The sequence below is a fragment of the Triticum urartu genome, chromosome 1A, assembly GCF_056163025.1.
Source record: "Triticum urartu cultivar PI428250 chromosome 1A, HENAU_Tu73, whole genome shotgun sequence".
In the NCBI taxonomy this organism is placed as follows: domain Eukaryota; kingdom Viridiplantae; phylum Streptophyta; class Magnoliopsida; order Poales; family Poaceae; genus Triticum; species Triticum urartu.
Genome location: NC_141873.1, coordinates 576,216,043 through 576,223,051, shown reverse-complemented (window position 1 = coordinate 576,223,051; position 7,009 = coordinate 576,216,043).

Genomic DNA, 7,009 nt, shown 5'->3' with positions numbered 1-7,009 from the left:
ATGGTCAAGTAACATGACCTCCAGAATAGGATTACCGTACCACTCTGGTGCGGATCTCACTCTGGTTTACCTACGAGATTCGGTAGTAACTTGATCTGAAGTTACATGATCATCATCATTAGCTTCCTCACTAATTGGTGTAGTAGTCACAGGAACAGATTTCTGTGATGAACTATTTTCCAATAAGGGAGAAGGTACAATTACCTTATCAAGTTTTCTACTTTCCTCCCACTCACTTCTTTCGAGAGAAACTCCTTCTCTAGAAAGGATCCATTCTTAGCAATGAATGCCTTGCCTTCGGATCTGTGATAGAAGGTGTACCCAACTGTCTCCTTTGGGTATCCTATGAAGACATATTTCTCCGATTTGAGTTTGAGCTTATCGAGATGAAACTTTTTCACATAAGCATCGCAACTCCAAACTTTAAGAAACGACAGCTTAGGTTTCTTGCCAAACCATAGTTCATACAGTGTCGTCTCAACGGATTTAGATGGTGCCCTATTTAACGTGAATGCAGCTGTCTCTAATGCATAACCCCAAAACGATAGTGGTAGATCGGTAAGAGACATCATAGATCGCACTATATCTAATAAAGTACGGTTATGACGTTCGGACACACCATTACACTATGGTGTTCCAGGTGGCGTGAGTAGTGAAACTATTTCACATTGTTTTAATTGAAGGCCAAACTCGTAACTCAAATATTTTACCTCTGCGATCATATCGTAGAAACTTTTATTTTCTTGTCACGATGATTTTCCACTTCACTCTGAAATTCTTTGAACTGTTCAAATGTTTCAGACTTATGTTTCATCAAGTAGATATCCCCATATCTGCTCAAATCATCTGTGAAGGTCAGAAAATAATGATATCTGCTGCAAGCCTTAATATTCATCGGACCACATACATCAGTATGTATGATTTCCAACAAATCTGTTGCTTGCTTCACTGTTCCGGAGAACGGCGTTTTAGTCATCTTGCCCATAAGGCATGGTTCGCAAGCATCAAGTGATTCATAATCAAGTGATTCCAAAAGCCCATCAGCATGTAGTTTCTTCATGCGCTTTACACCAATATGACTTAAACGGCAGTGCCACAAATAAGTTGCACTATCATTATTAACTTTGCATCTTTTGGTTTCAATATTATGAATATGTGTATCACTACGATCGAGATCCAATGAACTATTTTCATTGGGTGTGTAACCATATAAGGTTTTATTCATGTAAACAGAACAACAATTTATTCTTTTACTTAAATGAATAACCGTATTACAATAAACATGATCAAATCATATTCATGCTCAACGCAAATACCAAATAACACTTATTTAGGTTCAACACTAATCCCGAAAGTATAGGGAGTGTGCGATGATGATCATATCAATCTTAGAACTACTTCCAACACACATCGTCACTTCACCCTTAACTAGTTTCTGTTCATTCTACAAATCCCGTTTCGAGTTACTACTCTTAGCAACTGAACCAGTATCAAATACCGAGGGGTTGCTACGAACACTAGTAAAATACACATTAATAATCTGTATATCAAATATACCTTTGTTCACTTTGCCATCGTTCTTATCCACCAAATAGTTGGGGCAGTTCCGCTTCCAGTGACCAGTCCCTTTGCAGTAGAAGCACTTAGTCTCAGGCTTAGGACCAGACTTGGGCTTCTTCACTTGAGCAGCAACTTTCTTGCCGTTTTTCTTGAAGTTCCCCTTCTTCCCTTTGCCCTTTTATTGAAACTAGTGGTCTTGTCTACCATCAACACTTGATGCTCTTTCTTGATTTCTACCTTCATCGATTTCATCATCATGAAAAGCTCGGGAGTCGTTTTCGTCATCCCTTGCATACTATAGTTCATCACGAAGTTCTACTAACTTGGTGATGGTGACTAGAGAATTCTGTCAATCACTATCTTATCTGGAAGATTAACTCCCACTTGATTCAAGCGATTGTAGTACCCAGACAATCTGAGCACATGCTCACTAGTTGAGCGATTCTCCTCCATCTTTTAGCTATAGAACTTGTTGGAGACTTCATATCTCTCAACTCGGGTATTTGCTTGAAATATTAACTTCAACTCCTGGAACATCTCATATGGTCCATGACGTTCAAAACGTCTTTGAAGTCCCGATTCTAAGCCGTTAAGCATGGTGCACTAAACTATCAAGTAGTCATCATATTGAGCTAGCCAAACGTTCATAACGTCTGCATCTGCTCCTGCAATAGGTCTGTCACCTAGCGGTGCATCAAGGACATAATTCTTCTGTGCAGCAATGAGGATAAACCTCAGATCACGGATCCAAGCCGCATCATTGCTACTAACATCTTTCAACACAATTTTTCTCTAGGAACATATCAAAATAAACATATGAAAGCAACAACGCGAGCTATTGATCTACAACATAGATATGCTAATACTACCAGGACTAAGTTCATGATAAATTAAAGTTCAATTAATCATATTACTTAAGAACTCCCACTTAGATAGACATCCCTCTAATCCTCTAAGTGATCACGTGATCCAAATCAACTAAACCATAACCGATCATCACGTGAAATGGAGTAGCTTTCAATGGTGAACATCACTATGTTGATCATATCTACTATATGATTCACGCTCGACCTTTCGGTCTCAGTGTTCCGAGGCCATATCTGCATATGCTAGGCTCGTCAAGTTTAACCTGAGTATTCTGCGTGTGCAAATGTGGCTTGCACCCGTTGTAGATGGACGTAGAGCTTATCACACCCGATCATCACGTGGTGTCTGGGCACGATGAACTTTGGCAACGGTGCATACTCAGGGAGAACACTTTTATCTTGAAATTTAGTGAGGAATCATCTTATAATGCTACCGTCAATCAAAGCAAGATAAGATGCATAAAAGATAAACATCACATGCAATCAAAATATGTGACATGATATGGCCATCATCATCTTGTGCCTTTGATTTCCATCTCCAAAGCATCTTCATGATTTCCATTGTCACCGGCATGACACCATGATCTCCATCATCTTGATCTATATCAATGTGTCGTCACGTGGTCGTCTCGCCAACAATTGCTCTTGCAACTATTGCTATCGCATAGCGATAAAGTAAAGCAATTATTGGGCGCTTGCATCTTATGCAATAAAGAGACAACCATAAGGATTTTGCCAGTTGCTGATAACTTCAACAAAACAGGATCATCTCATACAACAACTTATATCTCATCACGTTTTGACCATATCACATCACAACATGCCCTGCAAAAACAAGTTAGACGTCCTCTACTTTGTTGTTGCAAGTTTTACGTGGCTGCTACGGGCTTAAGCAAGAACCAATCTTACCTACGCATCAAAACCACAACGATAGTTTGTCAAGTTGGTGCTGTTTTAACCTTCGCAAGGACCGGGTAGCCACACTCGGTTCAACTAAAGTTGGAGAAACTGACACCCGCCAGCCACCTGTGTGCAAAGCACGGCGGTAGAACCAGTCTCGCGTAAGCGTACGCGTAATGTCGGTTCGGGCCGCTTCATCCAACAATGCCGCCGAACCAAAGTATGACATGCTGGTAAGCAGTATGACTTATATCGCCCACAACTCACTTGTGTTCTACTCGTGCATATAACATCAAACCATAAAACCTAGGCTCAGATGCCACTCTTGGGGAACGTAGTAATTTCAAAAAAATTCCTACGCACATGCAAGATCATGGTGATGCACAACAACGAGAGGGGAGAGTGTGATCTACGTACCCTTGTAGATCGACAACGGAAGCGTTAGGTTGATGTAGTCGTACGTCTTCATGGCCCGACCGATCAAGCACCGAAACTACGGCACCTCCGAGTTCTAGCACACGTTCAGCTCGATGACGATCCCCGTACTCCGATCCAGCAAAGTGTCGGGGAAGAGTTTCGTCAGCACGACGGCGTGGTGATGATCTTGATGTACTACTGTCGCAGGGCTTCGCCTAAGCACCACTACAATATTATCAAGGACTATGGTGGTAGGGGGCGCCGCACACGGCTAAGAATATGATCACGTGGATCAACTTGTGTTCCTCTGGGGTGCCCCTGCCTCCGTATATAAAGGCTCAAGGGGGGGTGCGGCCGGCCTAGGAGAGGCGCGCCAGGAGGAGTCCTACTCCCTCCGGGAGTAGGATCCCCCCAATCCTAGTTGGAATAGGATTCGCGGAGGGGGGAAAAGAGGAAGGGGGGCCGGCCCCCTCTCCTTTTCCTATTTGGACCAAGGGAGGGGAGGGGCGCGTGGCCCATCTCTGGCTGCCTCTTCTCTTTTCCACTAAGGCCCATATATCTCCCGGGGGGTTCCGCTAACCTCCCGGTACTCCGGTAAAATCCCGATTTCACCCGAAACACTTCCGATATCCAAACATAGGCTTCCAATATATCAATCTTTATGTCTCGACCATTTCGAGACTCCTCGTCATGTCCGTGATCACATCCGGGACTCCGAACAACCTTCGGTACATCAAAACGTATAAACTCATAATATAACTGTCATCGAAACCTTAAGCGCGCGGACCCTACGGGTTCGAGAACAATGTAGACATGACCGAGACACGTCTCCGGTCAATAACCAATAGCGGGACCTGGATGCCCGTATTGGCTCCTACATATTCTACGAAGATCTTTATCGGTCAGACCGCATAACAACATACGTTGTTCCCTTTGTCATCGGTATGTTACTTGCCCGAGATTCGATCGTCGGTATCCAATACCTAGTTCAATCTCGTTACCGGCAAGTCTCTTTACTCGTTCCGTAATACATCATCCCGCAACTAACTCATTAGTTGCAATGCTTGCAAGGCTTGAGTGATGTGCATTACCGAGAGGGCCCAGAGATACCTCTCCGACGATCGGAGTGACAAATCCTAATCTCGAAATACGTCAACCCAATGTACATTTGGAGACACCTGTAGAGCACCTTTATAATCACCTAGTTACGTTGTGACGTTTCGTAGCACACAAAGTGTTCCTCCGGCACACGGGAGTTACATAATCTCATAGTCATAGGAACATGTATAAGTCATGAAGAAAGCAATAGCAACATACTAAACGATCGGGTGCTAAGCTAATGGAATGGGTCATGTCAATCAGATCATTCAACTAATGATGTGATCCCGTTAATCAAATGACAACTCTTTGTCCATGGTTAGGAAACATAACCATCTTTGATTAACGAGCTAGTCAAGTAGAGGCATACTAGTGACACTCTGTTTGTCTATGTATTCACACATGTATTATGTTTCCGGTTAATACAATTCTAGCATGAATAATAAACATTTATCATGATATAAGGAAATAAATAATAACTTTATTATTGCCTCTAGGGCATATTTCCTTCACTCTCCGGTTCGACCGAACTTCAGATTCAATTCTCTGTACTTAACGCCTTCTTTAAAGGCACAAAGTGCTTGATGATCTGGTACATTTTCAACTGTGTGATGCAATGTGATTCACCTCTGGATGTAATCCCTCAGAGTTTCATTCGGTTTCTGCACACAAGACCGCAATTCTGTAAGGCCTGCAGGTCGCTTGCATGTTCCTTCAAATGTGGTGACAAACACTCGGGAGAGATTCTCCCAAGTGTAAATGCTGCTCGGTGCTAACTGATTCAGCCACGCTCTGGCCGAGCCTTCTAACATGAGAGGCAGGTGCTTCATGGCTACCTCATCGTTCCCACCGCCAATCTGGACAGCCACTCGGTAATCTTCGAGCCAAGTATCGGGCTTGGACTCACCGGTGAACTTACTAACTCTAGTCGCCAACCTGCAGTTGGGAGGAATTACAGTGGCTCTGATGGCTCGACTGAAACACTCCGGCCCTGAAACATGTACGCTGCTACTGGTAGGCGCATCTCTGTCGTGGCCGTCTCGGTGAGCTCTATTCCTGTCGACCAAACCTTGAACGAGAATGGATCTCGCATCAAAGCCTGGTTCTCTGGGTCGACTGGAATTCTCCGCCCAACACTATGAGGGCGTCTGTCAACCTGCTGTCGAGGCACATATGATCCACTCCTCGGGGGAGGGGTTGGCACTCGACGTTGATCATCACGATCGAATCGGTGATCATACTGCTCATTCCTTCTGTATTGATCATGCTGGTCTCCACGTCCCTCACGCCTCGGAGGCGATCTTGGGCTGTGAGCCGACTGGACCGTATCTGCTGCAACGGATCGACTGTGGATCCTGTTCCGCGACTGAGAAACAGTAGAATTCTGGTCTCCCGCTGCCCGGAGCAACGCTCTGATTTGCAACAAGCCTCTGCCAGCCTCTGACTGGGAGGGCTAAATCGACTCTGCTATACGGGCCGCAGCCGCCAAATTCTGAATCGGAGTACGATATACCTGCGGGGGCGAAAAGAGTTGACGTCGACTGGATTCTGGAGCCCGTTGACGCGCTCGCTCGTCGAGTATTCGCTGGAGATTCTCCAGTCGAGTGCGCTCGGCCAAGTTAGCCAAGCGCGCGTCCTCCAAGGCTCGGGCCTCGGGGGTTTCTCCAACGATAGGAGTGTGGAGTGCATCCAAGTTCCAGCGGCGAAGCTCCTCCCGCTGCAACGACGTGAGAGGCTCGGGGAGATACTCCTCGTGAGGACGCGACGGGTCGCCCCCATCCGCGCCTCCGTCAGCGCGGGGGAAACCGGGAGGACTGTGTGGCCCATCGATCACCAGAACCTCTGCAGCTGGGTCACTGCTGTCGCATTCGGGTGCGGTCTCTGCGGAGCCAGTCGACAGGTTGAACAGGCCGTAGAGGGATTCGTCGGGCTCGATTGCCGTGACTTGTGGGGTGGCCGACTGGCGGGCCACCGCATGCCTCACCCACCTCTGAAGCCTCGACCGACCGGAGCGCTTGCGCCGGTGAGAAACAGGGCGGGGAGATGCCACGGGAGCCGACCGATACTGGGTCGACGGCTGCCGCAGGAGGACACCACGGACGCATGCGCGAAAGTGCGTCGCCCCGCGGATGGGGAGCGCGTCGACGTCGAGTGGAGCCTCCTGAAGC